Source organism: Herpailurus yagouaroundi, unplaced genomic scaffold (assembly GCF_014898765.1).
Source record: "Herpailurus yagouaroundi ecotype Mexico unplaced genomic scaffold, PumYag 163, whole genome shotgun sequence".
Classification (NCBI taxonomy): Eukaryota; Metazoa; Chordata; class Mammalia; order Carnivora; family Felidae; genus Herpailurus; species Herpailurus yagouaroundi.
In genome coordinates, this window is record NW_024412404.1 from 23,401,004 (window position 1) to 23,427,165 (window position 26,162).

At 41.8% G+C, this 26,162-nt stretch overlaps 2 protein-coding genes across 8 annotated transcripts in view; one reads left to right on the forward strand and one right to left on the reverse strand.

Annotated features, from left to right (window-relative positions):
* The window catches only part of LRIT1 (leucine rich repeat, Ig-like and transmembrane domains 1), a 53,620-nt gene extending 50,955 nt beyond the window's left edge, over window positions 1-2,665 (reverse strand). The window contains exon 1 of the mRNA XM_040485596.1: window positions 2,568-2,665. The gene's annotated coding sequence lies outside the window, so the exon portion shown is untranslated. The remainder of the gene's footprint in view (window positions 1-2,567) is intronic.
* Window positions 2,666-19,846: 17,181 nt separating this feature from the next.
* Window positions 19,847-26,162, forward strand: part of CCSER2 (coiled-coil serine rich protein 2) — a 200,576-nt gene continuing 194,260 nt past the window's right edge. For 3 of the 7 annotated variants that reach the window (XR_005793518.1, XM_040485605.1, XM_040485610.1), the window contains exon 1: window positions 19,847-20,080. The gene's annotated coding sequence lies outside the window, so the exon portion shown is untranslated. The remainder of the gene's footprint in view (window positions 20,081-26,162) is intronic. The other 4 variants (XM_040485606.1, XM_040485607.1, XM_040485608.1 and 1 more) reach the window with 3 other exon arrangements.

The window sequence follows — 26,162 nt, forward strand, 5'->3', positions numbered from 1 at the left end:
GCACTTCTGATTGCTGTAGGAACACAGGAAATAGCAGCCATATGAGAAACTAAGTTTGATTTTCCAATATTATAAAATTTCTATAACCAGCATTAGATTTGGGGGTCTGTACTATTACAGAGAAATTACTCAGTGGATGCTTGTTAAAAATGACCATGCAGGGCGCCTGGGTGGCTCAGTCGGTTAAGCAGCCGACTTCGGCTCAGGTCACGATCTCATGGTCCGTGGGTTCGAGCCCCGCGTCGGGCTCTGTGCTGACAGCTTGGAGCCTGGAGCCTGCTTCCGATTCTGTGTCTCCCTCTCTCTGACCCTCCCCCGTTCATGCTCTGTCTCTCTGTGTCTCAAAAGTAAATAAATGTTAAAAAAAAAAAATTGGGGCGCCTGGATGGCGCAGTCGGTTAAGCGTCCGACTTCGGCCAGGTCACGATCTCGTGGTCCGTGAGTTCGAGCCCCGTGTCAGGCTCTGGGCTGATGGCTCGGAGCCTGGAGCCTATTTCCGATTCTGTGTCTCCCTCTCTCTCTGCCCCTCCCCCGTTCATGCTCTGTCTCTCTCTGTCCCCAAAATAAATAAAAACGTTGAAAAAAAAATTAAAAAAAAAAATTAAAAAAAAAAATGACCATGCAGGAGAGCCTGGGTGGCTCAGCTGGTTAAGTGCCTGACTCTTAGTTTTGGCTCAGGTCATGATCTGACAGTTTGTGAGTTTAAGTCCTGCCTTGGGCTCTGCACTGGCAACAACAGAACCTGCTTGAGATTCTCTCTCTCCCTTTCTGTCTCTGCCTTTTCCCCACTTGTTCTCTCTGTCTCTCTGTCTCTCTCTCTCAATAAATAAATAAATAAATAAATAAATAAAATTTTAATGAAAGACAGAGTTTATTCAAGACTATGGGAACAGGAGAGAGACCATTGCAATACGAGAGACTAAACTCAATTCCAAATACAAACAGGAACAAGTGAGGATTTACTAAGAAACTTACTAAGAGAAACTTGGTTAGGTATCAAGAGTGGAGGAAGAGGAGGTTGATTAGATATCAAGGGTGGAGGAAGAAGAATGTAATTGGATATGGGGGTGGTGGGTGGATTCTTTGGCAAAACTGGGCTCAGCAGGTGACGGATGAGAGCTAGTCAAGGAGAGGACCTAAAGAAGCCTGACTACAGTTGGTTAAGGAGGGAGTCTTTGCCAGTATCAGAACTCTCCAGAGAAACAGACCAATAGGATGTATGTATGTGGAGAGAGAGAAAGGAGGATGGGTGTGGAGGGGGTAGAAAGAGAAAGGAAAGGTGGGAAGGAAGAAGGAAAGAAAGAGAGAGAAAGATTTATTTTAAGGAATCAACTCATTTAGTTGTGAAGTCTGGCCAGTCAGAAATCCATAGGGCAGACCAGCTGGCTGGAAACCCAGGCTGAATTTCTATGTTACAGTCCCAAGGCAGAATGTCTTCTCTGGAAACCTCAGATATTTGATATCTTAAGGCCTTCAATGGATGGGATGAGGCCTACTCACATTTTGGAGGGTAATCTACTTTACTTGAAGTCAACTGTCTGGAAATGTCAATCACACCGACCAAATACCTTCACATCTAGACTAACATTCAACCAGACAACTGGAACCATTGCTTAGCCATGTTGACATAAAATTAACCATCACAGGGCCCCAAGAAAGTATGTGGAAGCCCAGCTGACATGTTAAGTCCACTTTGACTTCTGAGGGGTGCTCACCAGTCTCCTGATCCCGTTAAAAAAAATGTTTAATGTTTATTTTTGAGAGAGAGACAGAGTATGAACAGGGGAGGGACAGAGAGAGAGGGAGACACAGAACCCAAAGCAGGCTCCAGGTTCTGAGCTGTCATCACAGAGCCCGACGTGGGGCTTGAACTCAAGAAGTGGGAGATCATGACCTGAGCTGAAGTCAGACATTTTACTGACCGAGCCACCCAGGTGCCCCCTCCTGATCCCATTTTTAAGAGAAAATAATTCAGAGGACTCCTTCCCTCTATAGCACCTCTTGTTATAACCTAGAGATAAAAATGAGGTAGAAAGTATTTTCTTCTTGACCTCAAATGAACATCTTATATCCAGAGACCCACTGGTCCAGGAACATCTGCAGCCATCACACTGACTATTGAGAAATGATGTTTGGCAAAAATGATAGGAATACCTGTAGAGGTATCACGAAGCTATTTGGAGGTAAGAACAAGGACAAATTAGGCCACATACCTAATAATCAGGGATGCCTGAAGTGGGAAATTCCACTTATCATTATGTTTGTGTCTTCTGACCCTCAAGAATGCACTATTAGACTCAGCAAGGTGGAGAAAACAGATAAAAACTGCCACTATCCTGCCCCCACATAGGAAATTTTAAGAGAGCATCCTGCTATTCTGCTGAATTTGAATAACAGTATCCCATGCAGTGAAAGCTATGCAGCTCAGAATCATTCATACCACTGGCTGCTTCACAAGCACCCAGCTCCACTGGCAAGGGCTTTGCCTGGGTTTCACAGGGAACTCCCTCTTGCCAGAGATTGTATGTGGTCTTTGGAGAAGCAGGGGAGGGATATCCTTTTCCTACCTTCTGTAATGCATTCTCTTGCTGGAGTCTTAAGGCAAGGTGTTTGTCTCTAGAAGTCTCTTAGTTTTACTTACAACATCCTGTTCTCCTGGCACTTGGACATGAAAAACTAGGCTGAGAGACAAAGCTGAGAGATGCCCAGTTTGGCCTCCTCCCTGATGACCAAGTTCCTGATTGGATCAGCCTCCACCTGTGGGAATCCCTCCCCTCTCATTCACTCACCAGTGCATTTTGAAAACATTTTGAGTGCCCATTATGCACCAGGCACTGCTTTAGGTGCTGGGGGTTCTACAGTAACCACACTATCTGCCATCCTGGAGTGCTCATTCTTTTTTTTTTTTTTTTTTTAATGTTTATTTACTTTTGAGAGAGAGAGAGAGAGAGAGAGAGACAGAGCATGAGCAGGGGAGGGGGAGAGAGACAGGGAGACACAGAATCTGAATCAGACTCCTGGTTCTGAGCTCTCAGCATAGAGCCCAATGCAGGGGCTCGAACCGTGAGATCATGACCTGAGCCGAAGTCGGACGCTTAACCGACTGAGCCACCCAGGACACCTGGAGTGCCCATTCTTGCAAAGTGACCTCTGCTTCCATCAACCCAATGGTCAGATGTGTTCAAATAGACCTACTCCCAATTCAGACTCAAGATAGGCTCTTTTACCCCTGCTACTTTGTAGATAGGTAGGTAGATAGATAATTTTTAATATTTTATAAGCATTTGTTAAATAGCATCTCATGGCAGATATTGTTTTTAAAATAAGAAAATGCGGAAAAGTATAGAAAAGAAAAATAGTCTCTTCTATGTTCATACCTAGAGATAACAGTTGCTAACATACAGGTACATTTCCTTCCACTTTCTTTTCTCCCAGGATATGTAAAATTGGAAACATAGTACACATCCCTGTAATGGGAAGAACTAACCATTATGTCCCTTTCCTTCAGAAGGACTTGGGGGAACCAAAGGCTCTTGGCTGAGAATGAAATGAAGGCATAGTTGGAAGGGTCATTTCACTGCCCCTCTAGGGGTGACCAAGGAGGCCTCCTCCAATGCTTACCATGGCTTCTTTATTTTTTTAGGCTAGACCCAAGGAGAGGCAGGAAGTGAACCAAATAGAACATCCCATAATAAGGCAGCGTACTGACTCCCAGGAAAAAGACAGGTGTGCTACTAATTACAGGACCAGTCAGGGAAGAGCTCTTTCCTCATTGTAGGTTTTGGGCACTGTCCCTGACAATTAGCATTGGTGTTTGTCCATGGAACGTGTGGGTGTTGGTGCTGGATTTAATAGGTGCATCATTTGAGGAAGCAAGGAGCCCAAGGTCACATCAGTGGGAACACAGCAAAGGAAAGCTGACCTGGTGGCAGCACGCAGCTCCACCACTGGTGTCTGAAGGCCAAAGCCCTTCCCTGCCCAGGACTAGGGGACTCAGTTATGGGGTAGGAGTTCTCCATCATCTTCCCGAAGCCCAGGGGACTGTTTGGGTTGAAAGACCCAGGCTTGGGGAAAGGTACTAGAGCCATGTAACAGGAGTATAAAATGATGGGTGTGGGAAATGAGATCTTGTTCCTCAGATCTTGTTGCTCAAAAGGTGGGTAGAGGTTTCAAGAAAGGCACCATGAGGCAGGTGCAGGCAGGAGGCCCACAGCAAGATTAGCACATGGGTTGTGCCCTGAGGGGTAATAAATGGATTCTGGGGAGAAGTGCTAATTACCACCTTCTACAAGACAAATTTTCTTCCTCCACTGCCTAATCAAAGCCTCTGAACAACACCAGGACAGCACGCCTAGGTCAGAGTAGGCAGACAGATGCACTGGCAGGGGGCTCTGTCTCCTGGAATAAAAGGAGATAACTCCATACCTGGTACCACGAGGCCTTGTTTTTGTGGTTATTATTTAATGAAAGAAATCATGTTAGGACTCCAGGAAAGAAAGACACAAAGCTAGACAAGAAAGGATATGTAGTTGTAACACACTCCCTAGCTCTACAAAGGACATTGTCAACGTAGATATAATAATGTAACCTCTGTGTATTGAATAACCAAAAATAGTAGCAGAGCTATATTGGGATAATGGAGGGAAGAGAAAGTGACGTAAGAACTAAAATCTATAGGAAGTAAAGAGAGAATGTCTAAAACTAATGTTGTTATTAGAAGTGGCTGTCCGGGGAGAGCTGGGGCATGGTCCGAAGAACGTGTTGCTTTATTACTATCATTATCATCCTCTTAGCATTCTTAGCCATGTTTGTGGATGACTTGTATAAAAGCTGTTAAATCTAGGAAGTTATTTAGAAAATGGAAGTGTGTCTGCTTGTATGGCTGGTGTTGGGACAGGAGGTCCTGGGGACTCTAGGTGTGTAGGAGAGGGGCCTCCAAAGACCCCACCATCTCTGTGGTGTCCTGGATGACAAGCAGCAGCCAGGACCCAGGTGACCTGGCAGCAAGTTAGACCTGCCATTTAAAGGTTTAGCTATCTCTTCTGGCTTATCTTTCTTTTTCTTTTTCTTTTTCTTTCTTTTTTTTAATTTTTAAATGTTTATTTATTTTTGAGAGAGGGAGAGAGACAGAGCGCAAGCCGGGGAGAGACAGAGAGAGGGAGACACAGAATCTGAAGCAGGCTCCAGGCTCCAAGCTGCCAGCACAGTGCCCTACGTTTGGCTCGAATTCACGAACCATGAGAACGGTGAGATCATGACCTGAGCCGAAGTCGGACGCTTAACCGACTGAGCCAACCAGGTGGCCCCTGGCTTATGTTTCTTATTGGAGATAAAATATCCATCAATAGTCGGCCTTCTACCCCTGATTAGGTATGCGGATTGACAGAGCACAGCCTGCACTAGGGATGCGGAGGGGCGGGTGCTCAGACAGGTCTCCTGTCTGCGTACTTTGTCACATCTGGCCGTGGGGTCTAGCAGGCACTTGAAGTCTCTGCGAGCCCCTCTCTGCCAACTGAGTCTCTCTCCTACCTCCAACTTGTCTAGACCTCCTGGTCTAGATGTCCATCTAGACCTCCTGGCCAGGATGTCCTCACCAGCACTTTTCAAATTTCTGTGTGCAGACGAATGACCTGGAAAGCTCATCAAAACAGATTCCTGTGCACCACACCCAGAGACTCTGATTAGTAGGCTCTGATTAGTAGGTTCTGGGGTGGAGCTGAGACTTTGCAATTCTAACAGACTGCCAGGTGAGGCAGGTCCAAAGGCTGTACTTTGTGGAGCCCTAGTCCACATCTCTCCTGCTGCCTCTACTTTGGGGTCACTTTGTTGTCACTGTGGTGGTCCTATGGCTGGCTCACTGGTTCTCAACTCAGTTGCCTACCTCACACATTACAGGGAGCTCAAGAGAACTTCTGGAATCCTTGTATTCCACAAGAGAAACAAGGGTCAGGGCGGGGGAGCATTTACTCTAGCTGTCCCTCTAGTGAGCATTCCATGCCTCCTCCTGTCCCCTAAAAGGACGTGGGAGCTCCCTGTGAGAGGCATCCTTGTAAAGTACCCAGGGGAAGAGAAATACAAGCTCCCTTTGCTTTAGGCTTTCTGGGTGAAGGGGTAATTTTACCCTACCATCTTCCCCCACTTTGACATTGGAATCCAAATGTGGAGACTGGTAAAACACAAGGACAGTGGCATATGATATTATATGTATCTCTTTATGTCCTCTCTTTTCTCCCCCCAGAACCAGAAAGGCTTTCTTTGATATCCTCTTTTGTCTGAACGTTGCTTCTCCATTTAATACCTCCTTCTTCCTGTGGTGAACATTTGGCCACCTTCCCCTGGGCCATAATGGCAGGGTGTCTTCTGGGGAACATGATTTAGAGAATATTAAGAAATACATAGTTCAGGGGCACCTGGGTGGCTCAGTTGGTTAAGTGTCCGACTCTTGATTTCGGCTCAGGTCATGATCTCACAGTTTGAACTCCCCACGTTGAACTCTGTGCTGACAGTGTGGAGCCTGCTTGGGATTCTTTCTCCCTCTCTCTCTGCCCCTCCCCTGCTTTTCCTCTCTCTCTCTCTCTCTTAAAATAAATGAATAAACTTAAAAAAAATACATAGTTCAATGTTTTCAAAATATTGTCCCCAGAACATGTAGTAATTATGTTATCTTTTTTCTTTATTACATTTGCTGGACAGTTTTCTATTTGTTTATGCTTCTTGATTTGGGTTTATGTATTAATTCTACTCTTTCCTATTTTCAGATTGAATAATTTTGTTACCTTTATGATGCTCTTCATTTTTAGATTTCTTTGTTATTTTTTCCTAACATCTCAGACAGAAAGCTTAGTTTGTTTTCATCAACATTAAAGGTATATTTCACAATCACATATAAATCTGTAATTTTACATAAATGGAATCGTGTCATATGTACTGTTTTTATTGCAGACACCTTTGCAAGCCCGCGGCTGACACAGGGCTTGATCTTACAACCATGAGATCATAACCTGAGCCAAAATCAAGAGATGCTCAACTGACTGGCCCACCTAGGCACCTGAGCAGTTTATCTTTTTATATCATTTGGCTGGATTCCATTGGTTCAACATGGAGCATTCTCACTGTCTTTAATTTCGATAGACATTAAAATTCTGCCATAGATGATGTAAATTTGGACATAATGCCTGTTTTGATCTATGGAGATTGGTACTTCCTTTCTACCTTCTCTCAGCCCTCCTCTTCCTTTTCAAAGGGACAAGCTAAAATTCTGATCTTCCTCAAGGGAAGGGGGATGTTAGAAAATGTCAGATTGGTGGGGCCCCTGGGTGGCTCAGTTGGTTGAGTGTCTGACTTTGACTTAGGTCATGATCTTGCGGTCTGTGAGTTCGAGCCCCACATCGGGCTCTGTGCTGACAGCTTGAAGCCTGGAGCTTGTGTCTCCCTCTCCCTCTCTCTGTGTCTCCCTCTCTCTCTGCCCCTCCCCTGCTCATGCTCTGTCTCTCTCTCTCTGTCAAAAATAAATAAACATTAAAAAAAAAAAAAAAGGAAATATCAGATTGGGCAGTGAAGTTAAGAGAATATGGCCTCCAACTTCCTGGAATTTCCCTGGCTCGTTCACCCCAGGTCAACTGGATACCAACCAGCTAAGAGTTCCTGGGGTTGCCCCTTCTTTCTTGGAGGTCTAAATAAGCCACAGAACCCAAAATCACTCCTGTGAGTATATAGGTTGGGACACCATCTGTTAGCAAGTAGCACCAAATGCAGCCAGGACCAGGGTAGAGACATGATAAAGCACCAGCTAAAAAGACTTGTCCCTCTTCCTGTCCTCTCATTAAACTTGCAGTAACATACCCCTGTGCGTTTTATCAAATCGAATACTTTGGACCCTTCTAAGTGAATTATGGTGGTTTTACTGTGGGATATAATATACCTGAGTCTGCTCCTACCCCCCTACACCATGAATGCCCAGCCCCTGAGAATGGCTCCCCATCTCTGATGTTCTCCTGCTCCTGCTCTCCTTCTGGTTGGGTTGCTCACACCACACTATCCTGGCTCCTGGCTTTTCTGCATTTCATAGCTCTGACTCCTAATCCTGTCTGCCATTTCCTCCTTCAATCTTCCTTGCTTCGACAAGTGATTCTCATCATTCCTTTTTCTGTTGTGTATTATTATTATTATTATATAATTTTTATTTATTTACTATTTTGTGTGATTTTTTTGGTACATGATACAACTTTGAAAAACTACATAAGGGTATAGGATGAAATAAAATCTTTCATTCCACATCTCTTAGTAATGGAATCCCCCTTTGTGAAAGCAACCACTGTTAACAGTTTCTTTAGTATCTTCTGAGAGATGGCCTTTGAATTTACACATATTTGTGTATATACATGTATTTCTTTTTCCCTATGCAAGTTGTAGCATACTATACATACTATTCTGTGCCTGGCTTCTCCCTCCTTAGTTCATGACTTGGAGAGAGCTCTGTTTTAGCACATAGAGAGCTGCTCATTCCTGTTCATGTCATTACATTTCTTTGACTTTGACTTCTGGAAAAATGTCTGTGGTCATCCTGAGGAACCCCCCACCACCCTGCCCTCTGCTCCCCACATTGTAGCTTCTAGTAAGAGGTACCCGCTGCAGTTGCTCCACCCCCCCCACCCCCACAAACCTGCCATACCCCCACTCAGCAGCTGGCATCCTCCCTGTAGCTCTCCCCACTTCCCTGCCAGTGGTGGACAGGAATGAAGCAGTTCTAGCCGCAGCCCTTTAATTTCTCCCAGATCAGCTGAGCTGAAAAGGGAAATGGCTTTTTCTGGAAGGGAGTCTGTGGACCTTCAACAATGACATGCTGACGCCTGGCAAGGAGCCCAGAGACACAAAACCTCCCCAGCCATAGCAGACAAATGGCATTTATACAGTGAGGGCAAGGCTCAGCAATATCAAATCAGCAATCCTTTCTGCTTTATCGGAGTGTTTATCCTGTAAGATAAACAAGGGGTCACTTTCCACGAGAAACAGCATCCTTCTCAGGGCTGGGCCAGGCTGCAAGATATCTCAATTTCCCTACTCCTTGATCATGCATGTTTTTTGCATCGTCACTTCCTAAAAAGTGAGCCTTTTCCTCCCTAATTCAACTAATATTTCTGAATGCTTACTGCATTCATTACAAGCTGTATTCTAGGCACCAAGAATAAAATTATACAGGAAAGCGTGGTCCCGGTCCTCAATCTAGCTTATGGTTTTACCTTCTCTAATCTTTCTTCCTATATGCTCTAAAACCTGCCTTGTATAATGTTTCCTTTGGAGAGAAACTTGATCGGAAAGATGGGAAAGTGTTCAATTTTCCTGCTTCCTTTTGGTTCCTGTTCCTTCCGCTAGTGATTTCCATAGAGCAGGGGGAAACAGAGTCTCCTGTCTCCCCTGACTTTGTGCCCTCGTGCTCAAGATAATGCAAAGGAGGAAAATGAGGGGGGAAAGGAACCAGACACTGGACTGAAGTCATCTGTAGCAGAAACTGTCCCCAGTACCCACTCCTTTCCTTCAGTAGCAGTAGATTTTGTATCTGAGCACAGAGCTGCAGAGAAGAAAGAACACGTTTGCCAGCCTCCCTATAACTAGTTGTGATTATGATCTAAAGTTTGGCTGAGGAAAAACGAAGTGTCCCTTGGCCACCTTCAGGAACCCTCCTTAAGAGCCTGCTGGACTATGCTTTGCGCCCTTTCTTCATTTTTTTCTTCATCCTGCTCTCTAGAACAGAGGTGCTGACTTAGATCTTGGCGATGAAGGCCATACCCTAGGGATGTAGGGATGGTAGAGAGACTTCCAAGAGACCTGATGGAGCCACACACCCACCCCACCCCCATACACCTGGGACTACATACACCTGGGACTTTTCCATGAGGAAGGAATATGTTTTAGTCCACTTGTAACCTCTGTCAGGTTGGATTTTGTGGACATTTATTTTTTTCATCTCTACCCTCACTAATAAACTACCATCCTCTCAGCATTGTCAAGAGGGGACACTGGGAGGCTCAGTTGTTTAAGCATCTGACTCTTGAATTCAGCTCAGGTCGTGATGTCACGGTTTGTGAGTTAGATCCCTGCCTGCATCTGGCTCTGTGCTGAGGCTGACAGCCAGAGCCTGCTTGGGATTCTCCCTCTCCCGCTCTTTCTACCCCTCCCTTACTTGTGCTCGCTCACTCTCTCTCAAAAAAATTTAAAACAAAAGAATTTTCAAGAAATAGATTTCAATGTTTGTTTTTAAATTTTTGCTGCTCATAATGGCAATGGTTAATTTGTGGATGTTGATTTAAAAGCTATCAGCCATTCTTAGCCCCTGCCTTTCCTGCCTATATAGTAAATCCTAGCTTGAAATCTCAGCCGTAGTCGGTGGGTAAGCCAACTACGCTCATGTAGTGTGTATGTGGAGCAGGGCAGAGGGTTACAGAGCAGCTTCAAATTATTCTTTTGGGAGGTTGGATTCCAACATGCCTGCTTTTACTGAGGTGACACAATGGACACCTACCTACCCATAGACCATCAGCTCAACACCTGCCTGAACCATAGTGTCAGAAACAGACTTCTTGCCTCTCTGACATGAGTGGGTCACTTTCTTCTCAAGGGCACACATCCTTTGTCAGAAGAACTGGCTACTGGTCAATGGTCTGGGATGGATATCCTCTCCCTAACTGATCTCGAGAACCAGGGAAACTGGAAGCAAAGATTTGGCATGGGAGCCAGTTGGGAAGAAGTGAGAAAAGCATCCTGTGGGTCATTAAGCAGATGGTTTCATATCACTGACACCACCGTTGGCTGGTGGTGCATGGACATATTTATCCAGCTTAGAAATCTAGGGCAACGTGCGTAGTTTCTGAGAGAAGCCTCTCTGGGTTGCTGATGCCTGGCTGCCTGCACCTTGCCCATCTCTCAATTGGATGGGTCACTTGGAAGTGCTCAGCTGCTGCCAACTGACTTGGAGTGTCCATATTGCTTGGAGAAGCTGCTACTGGGCTCCATCCACCACACCAGACTAAAGTGCAAGTCTGCTCATTATGTAACTCATATTTGCTATGTGCTCTGCATGCTAATTTAGAATCCTTGCCTCTTCTATTAGAAGTCCTCTCTACAATGTCTTCAGTGACACGAATCACCCACCATCCTTTTTCACCCTGGCCCATTGTTTAACCAACTGCCCAGGATCACAGACAGACTTCAGAGGGTCTATTGTGTTTGCAGGAGCTAAAGTGAGGCTAAGTCATTCAGAGAGAACTAGGGAGCCCTATATAAGTCAAGAGAACATTCTATCCTGCTACCTCCCCTAGAGTCTTCTGTGGGGAAGAATAGACAGGGGGCAGAATAGGCAGGAGACATCATGTTTGAGGACTCCAACTCTTCCCTACCACCAAGAAGTCTTGAAAGCTATAGCCCTCTCCCTGCTCCCCATACCTTCTAAGGTATCTTCTTAGAGAGACAAGCAGGGAATGGAGAAAGCGATTGAGATATTAGGACTTTTTACCCAGAAATTATCAGACTTCTTCAAAGGTATTGTTTAAAAGATCAGCCTTGTCTAGGTTTTAAACAGATTGATATTTTAGCACTTCCCCCCCCCCCCCACCCCCCCAAATCATCAGGTAAGGACTCAGGAAAAAAAGGCAGTGTAGTTATAGTCAAATAAAGGAATTTAAATTTCTCTTCTATTATGGGCCGAATTGTGTCCCCTTAAAATTCATATGTCGAATTCCTAACCCTCAAGACCTCAGAACGTGACTGTATTTGGAGACAGGGTATTTCAAGTGGTGATTAAGTTAACATGGAACCATTACTGTGGGCCCTAATCCAATATAATGTGTGTGCTTATAAAAAGAGGAAATTAGGACACAGACACAGAGGATGACCATGTGAAGACACAGGGAGAAGACCGCCCTGTACAAGCCAAGGAGAGAGGTTTCCGAAGAAACCAACACTACTGACACCTTGATGTTGGGCTTGCGGCCCCCAGAACTGTGGGAAAACACATTCTGTTGTATAAGCTGCACAGTCTGTGGTGCTTATGGCAGCCATAGCAAACTAATATATCTGCATACCTGAATAATGGTTTAAATAAATTTACAACTTCATTACTCCTTGTTTTTCTTCTTGTTCTTCTTGTCCTTCTTCCTCTCCTCCTCTTCCTCTCCCTTTCCTCTTCTCTTTCATCTTCATCTTCATTTCCATCTTCTTCTACATACATTGGGGCATGTTATTATTATAACATCTAGATATTATTATAATATCTAGTTATTTAACACTTCCTATATGCCAGGCATTGTTCTTAGGGCTTACATGTGTCAACTCATTTTATTTTTATAACAACCTCATTTAATCCCCACTTACCGGTATGGACACTGAGGGACAGAGAAAGTAACTCGCCCAAAGCCTCACAAAGCATAAATGACAAGTGACAAAGTCAGAATTCAGAGCCAGGTGTTCAGGCTCTGGAGACACGCACTCCATCAGCACAGGGAAACTTGGTTTTTCACTTAAACTTATTTCCCAGTAGTTTTCCGTATCAGTACATATATACTTACCTCATTTGTTTTCAGAGCCCTGTGGATTTCTGTGTTTTATTCCAGGGTATAAAAATTAAACCTGTATTGTGATCTTTGGTACTTAAGCATAGGTAGCTTTGTACCCACTGTCTGGAACAATGATTCATCCAGAAAGAATTAAGTCATTTCCTCTCCCCACTGCAGGAGCAGAGGGACCATTGTGTTTCTAAGGCTTGATAGGCTCTCCTTAATTTAGCAGACACTTCTGCATTGCTAACAGAACTCCTTTTTGAGAAGCTTTGCCTGAAAGGACTTTAAGCCATGTTGTGACAGAAGAAGCAAAATGAGTGTTTTTTAGGAGAGATGGATTTGGAGCCAGCACCCTAAGAAATGGCTGAGGGTAGGACACAGGAAGAAGGCCTTTGGGTCCTGGGGTCCAGTGCCTGGCCCATCTGTGAATGATCCCACCTGTGGTGTATAGACTGGAAAGGGTCAGATCTAGTGTGAATGGGGGGCAGAGGTCCATGGGGGGTTCTGTTGGAGTGCCCAGGAAGGATACCAGACCAGAGAAGTGCTGTCCTGATCCCAGAGGCAAATAGCCAGGGCAAGCTGTACAGTAGGGAAAGGAACTACAGGCAGGCACTTGCCCTGTCTGCCCAGCCTCAGAGAGAGCCTATCAAGCCCTTATCCCACAGTGAACCATCTGCAGTGAGGAGCTTCCTCTTAGTATCTGAGGACATTGGAAAATTTTCAGGAGATCTAATTAAACCATTTTATGTCTTATTCTCAATATATTTTTCTGTTTGTGTCAGTTTCTGGGAGATTTTTTCAATTTTATTTTCAATCCCTTGAGTTTTCATTGCTGCTGTATCTTTTTCATTTTCAAGAGCTCTTTTGTGTTTTCAGAACATTTCTTTTTTATAACACCTATTGTTGCGTCATGGATGTAATATGGACTTCTTATTTCTCTGAACATATTATTTATAGTTTTTGGGAGGGGAGAGTATGGAGGCAGTTTCTTCTTCCTGCAGTGTTTCTGGTTCCTTTTAGGTCTATTTGTTTGGGTCTCTGGCTTCTATGTTAAAGGTTGTCCTCCAATGTCTTACAATTTTTGTTTTCTGTCCATTGTTAAGTGAGAAAGGGGAACTAATATATCCTATAAAACTATACTGTATTCTGTACCTATAAAAAGAAAATATATTTTATTTTTGCAAGTACATGTGGAACATTCATGAAAATTGAGCAAATATTAGGCCACCAAGAAATTCTCAAGAAATTCCAAAGAACAGGAATATATGAATAACATTCTCTGATCATAATGTAAGAAAACTTTTAGAAATTAATGACAGAATTTCTTAAAATGTTTTAATTTTCCTTTTCCTGTTAAGTTAAAACACTTTCTTAAACAACTACTGGGATAAAGGGAAAAATAAAAAATAAAATAGCAGAATTTCTCGAAGATAGTAATGAAAACACGACACAGAATCTCTGTGATACTGCTAAAGCAGTTATCACAGGAAAACTTATAGCTTTAAATACCAGGGCAATTAAGATGAAAAAATAAATATAAATGAATTTAATATCCAAAATGGAAAGCTAGAATAAAATAAAGTAAATTGAAAGAAAGAAGAAAGGAATTAATAAAGATAAACTTACCAATAATAATTTGGAAAACAGAAAAGAGTAGAATAAATGCAAAACTTGGTTATTTGAAAAACACAATAAAATACAGAAACCACTAGCTAATATAAGCTTTAAAAAAGGGAGAGAGCACAAATACACAAAAATAGAAGTGAGAATGGGGAAATAGCATAAAAACAGAAATAACAATTTTTAAGAAGAAAATATTTTATAATACTCTGTGCAAATAAATTTAAAAACTTGGGAGAAATAGGTATACTTTTAGGCAAACACAACTTACCAAAATTTATCCTAATAGAGAGATAGAAAGTCTAAAAAACTAGTTAGTGTAAAAGAAATCAAAAGGCTTATGGGTTATTCTACAGAAAGAAATACACAAAGAATCATAAAGAATATACAAAGGAATTTCACAAAGGAATTCTATATAATCTTTAAGGATCAGATAATGCCATTGTTACTTAAATTATTTTAGGGTATTTCATTTTAGGAAGCACATATAATATTAATCACAAACCTGACAAAGATTGCCAGATTTTTATTCCAATAAACTTCAAATTTATTTGGAATAAGTTCCAAAGGTTTTTATTCTACTAAAAGGAAACCATAGACCATTTAAAAATGTCAATGCAAAAAACTTAATATAGACTCTAACAGCAAATTTAAAAGATACATTGTGATCCAGTGTGGTTTATTTCAAGAATGCAAAAGAAAGCAATATTAGAAAATCTACTAATATGTAAGCATTTCTAGAGATATAGTAAAGGCATTTGACAGGATCCCACATCCATTTGTATTTTTTTTTAAGTCAAAACACTCAGTAAACTAAAAATTGATCTATATATCATATATATACACATATATATGCCATACCTCAAAAGTTAGCACCTTACTAGCTTTTCTGCTAAAGTAATGAACAAAATAATAATGTCATTATGTCCTCTATTATATAGAATTGGAGGCATTAACCAGGGTTATTTACAGAGAACAAATTATATATGAGGAAAGTCCCAAAGAATTAATGAGAAAAGTAGTACAAACAAGATAATTTAGTAAAGTAACAAAGTCATCAAATTAACATATGAAACCCAAAGACCCTCATACATGCAAACAAGAAATGGAAGACATAATAGAAAAGAAATCCTCATTTATTACAGTACATAAAATACCAAGGCATAAATATAACACATAATACCCAAAGAAGGAAAGCTATGAAATAATTAAGAAATTATAAAATTGAATGCAAAAAAATGGAAAGACATTAAGTTACTGGATAGGAAGATACAATCTCATAGAAATGTCAATTCTCCCTTATTTGTAAATGCAGATAAATTCCAATAAAAATATTACGGTTTTTTTTTTTTCCTGAAACCACATAAGTGGATTGTAAAATTTGAGGAACAAAGGAGCAAAATTAGTCAGAAAACCTCTGAAAACAAGGGAGCAGTGGAAAGAGTTGGAGCTAGCTTTTATATTTAAAACATTTTGGTAATGGTCCATTAATATGAAGAAAGATCAATAAAACAGAATTTAAAAATCCAGAAATAGACTCAATTGCATTTGAAAAGGTAATCTATGACAAAGGCAGCATTTTAAATTGAGGAGATAACAAAAGCTAAGCTGAGTGCAAAAGGCTGACTGACACTCCACATACCTACCCTCCCCCAAGGTGAGAGTGGGATATGTGTGATATTCCCCAGGCACTTATGACTGCCCGAGAACAAAGAAAGGAAAAGCAAATGGTCAACTGATAAAGATCACAGTCATGCAGGACACGAAACTCCATCAGTCTGTTACTGTCTTAATGATTTACAAGAAAAACACAGTAATAGTCAGACCTCCAGGAATCTACAGACTCAATTTCCAGGAGCCCTAATGTCACCTTCCCCCTCCATAAGATAAAACACCCCATATAATTAGTCACTCCTCACCTTTATAATGCAGCTTTTTCTGCATGGGTCCAGTCCCAGTGTTTTCATAAAACAAACATTTTGCACCAAAAACATTTCAAGAATTCCTTTTTGACCTTTTGCTCTTGTACCCAAACATCAAATCCCATCATTTTGGTTTCCATCGTGGGGCTCAAGTCTACTCATCTGGACTCTGAGCCTCGGTGCAAACTTGGTGAGTACTTCTCTTCCTTTACTTTCATTTCAGGGGCTTTTCAAGGAGTACGGTCTTATTGGAACACTTTCATGTTGATTGCTCAGGTTCAATCCGCCACCTGTGCCTTTTGGCTGGAAGTTAGTACCCTGGCTAGAAGTTAGTTACCTTACTCAACTGGGGACCGTTTCCTAAGGAAGTCAGTGATAAGAACTACATGTATTAGAAGGTACTTAGATTATGGTAGATTTCTGTCTTTACTGTTTTTTCTTCAATGTCCCCTACTAACTACTTAAATTACAAAATTGGGTAATTGTCCCTTGTAATACTTTTTTTGTGTGTTTACCATGAGTTAAACATGAGTTCTTCATGGCACGGCATGGCATTTTGGCCCATTCACTGGCACCCATTTGTAGCCTAGGATGCAATGGGGAAGTGGGGAATGATGGCATCCTTTTCTACAAGGCAGGGTGTTGATCATAGTGATTTCGTTGGAGAGATCACTTGGGTCTCTTTGAAACCAGGAACCTCTGACATATCCTGCATGGGACACCACTGGGAGTCAGGGAGGATTATTTCTTGGTAATGGAACTTCTTTGCTTTTTTAGGACCATGGAATTACCAAGAAGATAGACAGGGAAGGGAAGAGATGAGACCATAAGATAACATGTTTAATAGAAAGAATGAAAAAAAGATTCTCTAAACCTGTAAACTTTGATAAAATTCATGAACTTACTCAAGGAGCTGACAAGAGAATCCAGCTCTATTTCAAAGTCGTTTGAGAGAAGCCATCTGTAAATATACAAATCTGGACCCAATCTCACCTGAGGGAACAACTATACTAAACATACATTTTATAAGTCAGTTGGCACCTGACATCTTTAAAAACTGACTAAAATGGTTTTAGGTCCTCAACCCCCCACCCAGTGCCTACTAGAGGTAGCTACTGGAGTCTACCAATAGATATGGCCTTTAGGTAGGAAAAGGACTGGAGAGTTAAATTGCAGGGTAAAGTACAGGCTCAAACATTGACTGCTGCTATTACAGATTCCCCACAATACCAGACTAACCAGGGGCCAAAGAAAAAGCCAGTATCAGACAAAAGAACATGGTATGGTGTGGCTAAATCAGACATTGAAGCAAAGAATGTCCAAACATATGCTCTTCACCAGGGCCATGTCCTATCTGTAAGAAAAAAGGACATTGGAATAGAGACTATCCTCATCTCCAGAGAGAGAGAGAGAGAGAGAGAGAGAGAGAGAGAGAGAGGAAGACAGGAACTCACTTTCCTGCCAGAGTGCAGGAACCAGAGCAGAGGATCTGGCATGACGGGCCTGGTCTGGCTTCCTTTGACATCAAGATAAGGGAGCCCTGGGTTACCCTGGATGTGGAAGTTTCATGTATCAATTTTGTTATTGATACAGGAGCCACTTGCTCTGTTCTTATTCAGCCCTCTGGCCCTACTTGTCTAACCATAAAATTGTTGGCATAGAAGGAGAAATTAAAACAAGCCACCAGACAATGCCTTTAACTTGTAAACATAGAAGTCAGTTACTCATGTTTTTCTAGTCCTTCCATCTTGTCCCACTTCATTACTTGGACAAGACTTGATGTATAAACTCACTTCTTACTAAAAAAGAGGATGGCCTGTTCTCTTTAACACATGGAGAATTAAAAAAATTAGAGAACTAAGTCCTCACTTTTGTAATGCAGCTTTTTCTGCCCCCAGTTCCTGTCCCAGTGCTTTAATAAAGCCACCATTTTGCACTGAAAATGTCTCAGGATTACTTTCGTATCCAATTACTCTCAGACCCAAACATCAAATCACATCAAAATCAGCAAGGAAACGATGGAATTTAAAAATTCCCCCCCCCCCCTTTCCACCAGAAATGATAGACTTCAATTTATAGTTTCAGGAAGCACATTAAACACTGCACAATATAAATAATAAATGTTTTTTTTTTTTTTTTACTTTCATTTATTTATTTTGAGAGAGAGAGAGCATGAGTGGGGAAGAGAAGAGAGAGGGAGAGAGAATCTGAAGCAGGCTCTGCACTGTCAGCACAGGGCCTGATGTGAGGCTCGATCTCACCAAGTGTGAGATCATGACCTGAGCTGAAATCAAGAGTTGGATGCTTAACTGACTGAGCCACTCAGGCGACCCTGCACAATATAGATAAAATGAAATCCATTGTAAGCCACATAATAATACAACTACAGAATGTTAAAATCAAAGTTATCTTAAAACATCCAGAGTGTATACTTTACCCAAAATAACAAGAAATCAATACAAAAATTATCAGCAGCAACAGCAAAAGCTAGAATACAGTAGAACATCAAACATTTAAGGGAGAAGGGGATTCTCATACTAAATTTTACCCCTAGCTTCATGTTAATTCAAGAATAAAATGCAATGTTTCATACTAAAAAAATTAATAGAATTTACCATTAGCAGACTTCACTAAAATAGCTTCTAAAGGATGTACCTCCAGAAAATGGAGTATAATCCCCAAGCAAATATGAAATGCAATAAATAATAAGAAAGAAAAATGGTAAACATGTAATTATAAAAAAATGTTTACTGTATAAAACTAATGATAATGTCTAAGTCTGGAGGAAAAAAATCCAGAGCTAATTAAAATGTTGGACAGTTCTGACCATGAGAAAAAGTAGAGATGAAAGGAGTTACAGAAGTTTAAGATATTTAAGGGATATATATTTATAGTTTTTCCCTAACTATGTATATTGTATTTTAAAAGCAATCAATAAACATTAGAATTCTCCATAAATGTTATTTATTGCAGTCGAGCTGTTGGTAAGTGTTGGCCCACAAGGATTTCAGTGAGCTGCTAGTCTATTTGTCACATATGTGCAGCTTGCAGGACTTTAACACTTAGCCAGACCTCGGAGACCTCCAGGATATTCAAGGCAGGCCCAGCTGCTGAGAAAGAAAGGAAAGGAACAGGCCTGTGGGTGATGGGAATTCTAAGGCGGTTCCTGGCAAAAGGAACCCAGATTGCGCCATGGAGATGCCGCAAATCTCAGTACTTGGGGGTTGCCCCTTCCTTCCGCTCAGCCTCAGCAAGATCCCCTGTTTTGGTGTGGTAGGTTGGGTGTACGGTTCAGGCATGCGCCAGAGCATGGGAGGGCAGGGAATCGGGATGGACACAAATGCTGGAAGCGTCCACACCGCTGAAAGGTGGGAGCGGAGCCCATGTCAGTCCCAAAGCTCAGACTACTAACTTCTCATGGTCAGGAGGTGGAGTTGACAGGTCTGACCGCGGTCAAGCAGCAAATGTTAGTCCGAGGCCCCGGCTATAGCGGTCAGCTGCAGGGCTGGCATCACGGGTTCAGTCTAGCGGACACCTGAGTCAGGGTGCAGAGAAGCAAGGTCAGTGGAGAGGGGCGGTCCCGAAGTGAAGGCGGAGCCTGGGGATTTCTGGCGCGGGGTGGAGGCGGGGCTAGGGGTGGGCTGAGGCCAGAGTCGGGCGGCGGGGACGGATCTGAAGGCGGGGCCTGGCCCCGTGAGGCTCGCGCCTGCGCACGCCGGTCCCGGGGGGCGGGGCTGCGCGCGCGCGGTGCGCGGGCCCTGGAGGGCGGAGTCCAGGCGGGTGCCGGCCAAGGGAGGGGGCGCGGTGTCTCTCGAGTCAGGCGCTCCCTCAGGCCGCGGACGCGATGCTGGCTGCTGCAGGTTTGGCTGCGGGGCTGGCGGGGATGTGACGGGCGGTCCCTCGCCTCACCTGCGGTCCTTGGGCCCGTAGGTCACTGGGCGACCCGCAGCCGGGCCGCGGCCGGGGAGGCAGCGTGACCTCCGCACGGTGAGAGTCGGGGTCGGGCGGGAGCCGGGACCGGAGTCGGGGCGGGGCGGGCGTCCGCGACAGCCCTGGGCGGGGGGCGCGGCGGGTCTCGGGCCCAGGCACCTAGGGTGAGGCTGTGACGCTCTCAGGCCTCCCGCCCTCCCGGCATCTTCTCGAGTTCCCCGCAAGCCGCCTGAGGAGGGGCGAGCGTGGAGGCTAGAGGCCGGACGCCCCCCACCCCGCGGGCTGTGACAGGCGCGCAGGGGGCCTCAGGCGCTGGGGGTGCGCCTTTCTCTTAGGAGAAATCAGGGCGAGGCCAAGTTACCCAGTGATTTCAGAGCCAGGATGCTTGCGAGGGTTGACAGGGGGAAAGTACCCGGGTGCCCCGAATGACTGTTGGGGTTTTTTTGTTGTTGTTGTTTGTTTTTTTAATTGCTGGGCCAAAACAAAGACACACCTTAAAACACATCTTTAGATCAAACTTTGATGGACCACACCATTGCCATGGGTTCAGATGCTGCCTCTCTCTCCTTTTGACATCTGCTGTTTTTATACATACATACATATACATTTATATATATGTATATGTTTTTTATGTACCTATTTTTTTTTTTTATCAAAGTAAAAGGAAGAATGACTCCTTTGAGGTAGTCGTTAGTGGCTAAGCTTGAGTTTGAATTTCAATAATTGCAAATTCATCTTTGTAGGCTACCCAGCCAATTAGGCTTGCTGTTCCAGCACTAGGCCTTAGCCGTGTGGCAATTACTGATGCAGGGACTCTTCGTGGTCACAGATTGAAATGTGGATATTTCACTCTCATTGGTGAGCTGAATTGAGCTTCAGTCCTTTCAGAATAGCCATTTGAAAAAGCATTCCTTTTCTCTTTTTCTCCTGAGAATTAAAATATAATGGAACTAATTGTGCCAGTCACACACACACACAAAAATCCTTTTGTAGACTAAAGATTTTGGTGGGGACAGCTCTTTAACCAAAAGGAATTTAAGATACCCTCCTCCTGCACAAAACTTGGTTTTATCTGCAATCAGTATAAGATAAAGATTTAAACATTCTTGAATGTTTTGCCTGTACTTAGTCTTCTCAGACATTATTACGGTTTGCCTCTTGAGATTTATTAAAGCTCTTTAGTGTTATTTGGTTATTTTCTTTAGTATTCTCTTTAGGCAAAACACACACACTTTCTTAAGAACCTTTTAGGCATAATTCATATTCTTTTACTTCCGTGTAAAGAAACTTCATGGTAAGAAACCGCTAGAAGCCATCCTGAGAGCAGGCACTCTTCATTTAAAACAACAACGATTTATTCTATATTTCCATATCGGGACCTGCATTTTTTTGTTTGTTGCCAACTCAACTCCTTTGTATGCTAAATAGAAGGGGACTTTGATTCCCCGTGTAAAAGTCCATCAGTGACTGTACATAATCTGTATTTGATAAAAGTCAAAGTCCTTTGAGATTTCTGATAACTTGTGAACGTTTCTAATTTCATTTCTGCCATTTTGCTCTCCTCTCTATACAGACACTACTTAAGAGTTCTCTGAAGATGACATCTTCCTTTGTGGTTTTACACTGTTCTCTCTATTGAGACTTCTTCTCTACTTAGTAAACAATTTGCTCTTCAAGATCTACCGAAAACATCACCTCTGAAAATGGTCCAGAAATCTTATCCCCCTTGTCTTGACTGATCCAGTACTACATCATGCATTCTTCGTTTAGCATTTGTCAGTTAGTAATGATTTGTTTTTATGTCTGTCTCCATCAGACCTTTGGGTTCCTTCAATGCTAACATTTACTGTTATGTGGCACAGGTACTCAAAAACTATTTATTGATTACATTTTTGAGGAATGCTCTTGATCTTAAATGTAAGTTTAAGATAGGCAGACTTTGTGAACGATCACTTTCAATATCAGAAAACATGGAAAAGATGAATGCATAAGGTACCTTTAAATTTCCATGAAGACAGTCAAAATTGTTGCTGATTGGGAATGAAATCCTAGTGATGACAGCAAAAAACCAATACATTTTATAACGCAAGACTAAAAAAGGCATGGCCAGTAAGGATTCCTGCTTCTTTGATTTTAAGAGTTTATTTTGAGGCAAAGTGATTTGCCCCAGGTCTTGCAAGTAGAAAGGGACAGAGCTGGGATACAATTCAAGCCTTTTGACTATTTGTGTATTTTACCTTTGCTCTCAGTTTCCTAATTATAAGTCTTAGTAATTGTTCTACAGTTTTGAGTGGAAGGTTTTGAGAGGCATAGACATGTATTAGTAAAGGGGGTCTATTAATAGAATGTTGAACTTGAAAGAATTAACGAATTATTCGGTTCAGCTTAAAAAATTTTACCCATTAAACAACTGATGCTCGAAAGGGCAAGTGTCTTATTTAGGTTGTTTAGAGTCACTGGGACCCCACATCCTCAGACCTCATGCTTGTGTATTTTTCATTCCTTCATGGTGCTTTAGGGGGAAAATGAGGAAGCTGCCAATTTTTCAGAAGGAGAACAAATCGGCTTATATGTTCTCCCTCCTTGAATGCTTAGCTGCCACTCTTAGAAACTTAGAGCCCTTGAGTGGTGAGAAACATGATAATTCATTTGGGGATAGAGGAGAAACCTAACCTTCACTACTCTGCTTGGCTGGATAGTTTTTAACCTCAGTGCTTGGGGCTCTCTCTCCAGGTGCCCCATAACAAGTGGCTTCTGCTCACCATATGGAGATCCCTCATACAGTTACGTTTTGATGGTAAAATGAGATTTTAATATAATAAGGTTACAGATGGCTAATAGCATGGCTAAAATTACATGTGTGGCTAGTCTGTATGTGAGAAGAGCCTATCTGATTACTCGTCTATGTGATAGGTTTTTTGGGAAAAAAATTGATGCTTGTGGTTTTAGGCTTCTGAAATGTGTACTTACTGTAGTGGGCCTGATCAATTCCAATAGGATTTTTATTTTACAAACAACTTAATGATGAAAGAAATAAAAAAAATAAATGTTTATTTTTTATTTTTCACTGTATATATGTGATTTTATACTATAATCAAAGCGTAATGTTTAATATTGCTTTCATATTTAATGTTTTATTTTTGCTATAATTTTTGCACATTTAAATTTTACAATGTTGCAGTGAATTGAGTTACTTATTTATACTAGTTGGACATCCAAGTTATTTCTTGCTTTGCAAGTAAAACAGTTATCATATAGCTGTGCTATGTTTTGCTTCTTTCCTTTAGGCTAAAGACCCAGGAGGGGGAATTACAAGGTCAGAGGGTCTGAAAGTTTTTGTCACTTTTGGAAAATATTGCCGAATTTATTTCTGAAAGATTTATTTATTTATTATTTTTACTTTTTAAAAGTTTATTTATTTTGAGAGAGAAAGAAAGAAAGAGAGAAGATGGGGGAGAGGCAGAGAGAGAGGGAGAGAGAGAATCCCAAGCAGGCCCTACACTGTCAGCATGAAGCACTATCAGCATGGAGCCCAACATGGGACTCGAACTCACAAACCCTGAGATAATGACCTGAGCCAAAGTCAGATGCTTAAGAGACTGAGCCACCCAAGTGCCGTGTAAGGTGTTTTTTTTTTTTAATTGATTTACATTGCCTCTTGCTGTTTAGTTGACCAGTTTTGTCATACTTTTATAGGTTTTTGTTTTAAAAGTTTTTTTTTTTTAAATAGGTGTAAGACTATCTACTGCTTAACATCTGTCTACTGCCTAACATAACTATTCACAATAGAAAAGCAAATGCAGTATTTTTCTGGTTTTACTTTCTCCTTTGTATGAATTGTTTGAATCGCTTCTCGGCCTTTTGGCTAAGATCAAGTGTATGAATTGTTTGTCCTTTGCCCATAAGTTTATTGGAATCTTTTTACCGATTTTCATTATCACTTAACATCATAAATATGAGTCTCCTAAAATGTTTCTGATCTGTTTTGTTATTATTGTGAATTTGGCAGTTTTTAAAATTATTATTATTTAAAAAAAATTTTTTTTAACATTTATTTATTATAGAGAGACAGAGCAAGAGCATGGGAGGGGCAGAGAGAGGGAGAGACACAGAATCCAAAGCAGGCTCCAGGCTCTGAGCTGTCAGCACAGAGCCCGATGTGGGGCTCAAACTCACAAATCGCGAGATCATGACCTGAGCCGAAATCGTATGCCCAACTGACTGAGCCACCCAGGCGTCCCAGCAGTTTTGAAAATTATTAAAAATCACTGACTTACAAAAAATTTTCATGATTTCATCTTTTGATTGTGAAGTCTGAGAATGAATGTCACTCCATCATCTGATGCACACTTGTATTTTCTTAAGCTTCTTGAGTTTGTTTTGTTACATGTGTATATCTTTAGAAAATTATATATGCAGTTGAGATTGAATTTAGTTTATGTGGTTTAATACTATAGAGAATCACATTCTTAAAAATCTCTAAGTGAGTTTCTATTGGTAAGTTGCAGCTTTTTTTTCTTCCTGAACTTGAATAGGAAACAAAACAAAGCTAGTTTTTTATTTTGTTTTGTTTTTTGTAAATGGGTACTTGTTTCTAAATAAATTATAGTAAATTTTGACAAAGCAAAAATTTTAGGAAAGCGTATTTTGGTTAAATGAAGTTTCTGTTAGGTCATGGTTAACCAGAAGGTCATTTCTGATTTAACTCTTACTGTTTGTTAATCATTGTAAAATATATGAGAGTAAAACTTTGGTTATCTGCGTCCTTTGGGGAGTGAGACATGCTAGATAGATGAGATATCCCAGGGTAATAGTTAACATTGGTTGAATGCTGGCTACTGTTGTGGTACTTGGCTTGGAGTTGCTTTCTTGATTCCCGTAACAACTGTAAGAGGTAGGTTCTTCATATCCTCACTTTGCAAATGAGGAAGCTTAGAGAGGTAAAGTGACCTGCCAAAGGTAACACAGCTAGTAAGCAGTGGAACTGGAGCTTAGTCTGTCTACTTTTAAAAGGGTGTGTTTGAGAAGTGTATTATCTTATTTTTTGTGCTAAAGATTCGAACTTTATCTCGTAGGCATTGGAATGATACTAGATGTTTCAAAGTAAGGGGATGATAGGGTTTGTCTTTTAGGGAGTTGGCTGATGTGGCGGTGTGGAAATATATTGAATTGTGTTTCTGATAGGAAGTGGTTGCAATAGGTCATATGAGAAATAAAGCCTGAACTGCAAAGTGGATTTGGAGATCAGGAGATTTTATGGAAAGATACAGGACTTAGTAACTGATTTACAAGAGAGTAGGAAGCTGGAGTGTTGATTTGGAAGATATGCAGTAGGGTAATGACAGATGAATATGTGCTTCAAACACTTTGTCATATTTCTTTTATGGCATTGACTGTGATGTATTTGCATCTAATCTAGTGACGCATCTGCCTCCCCCACTGGATTGTGTACTTTTCAAGGACAGGGACTGAGTAGAAGGCATGAACTAATACAGGATGAACTAATACAGGAAGAGGGCAGGAGACTGAAGCGGGGGTGGGAAACACCAAATCACCTAAATCAAAGAATGGATGGAGGAAGAGGAGCTCTAGAAAGTGACAACTGCCAGGGAGGAGCAGGGAGACCCATCAGTGCCAGATGGGGGAGGAGTGTTACGGAGAGGGAAGTATTAGCACAAAAGTAAATACAAAGTGCCACTTCAGGCTACAAACAATTCTGGTTGTTGTGTCCCACTGTGATATGCTGATGACCAGTGGTTATATAGAGCTAAGTTGTCTTTACTTTGCTACCCACTTTTTCCTTCCACACTTTCTCAGAGTATCCTATGGTCTCCTGCTTCTTTTAGCTTCTAACATCTGCCTGCTACTGGTGCTGATGCTGGGACATGACTCAGCCTATTGAGAGCAACCAATACGAACCCTCCTTTCTTTTTAAGTCGATTGACAAATCAGTATGTTAGGTATAATACGTGACATTTCAGTTCTTCTCTGCTGAGTTGATTGCTTTTTTTGCATGCCCCCAGTTACTCCTCTGACTTTCAAGACTTCTGGTTGGTTGTTTTGAGATTTGAAACCATTGAGAAGCCAGAGGATTTTCTTTTCTTTTCTTTTCTTTTCTTTTCTTTTCTTTTCTTTTCTT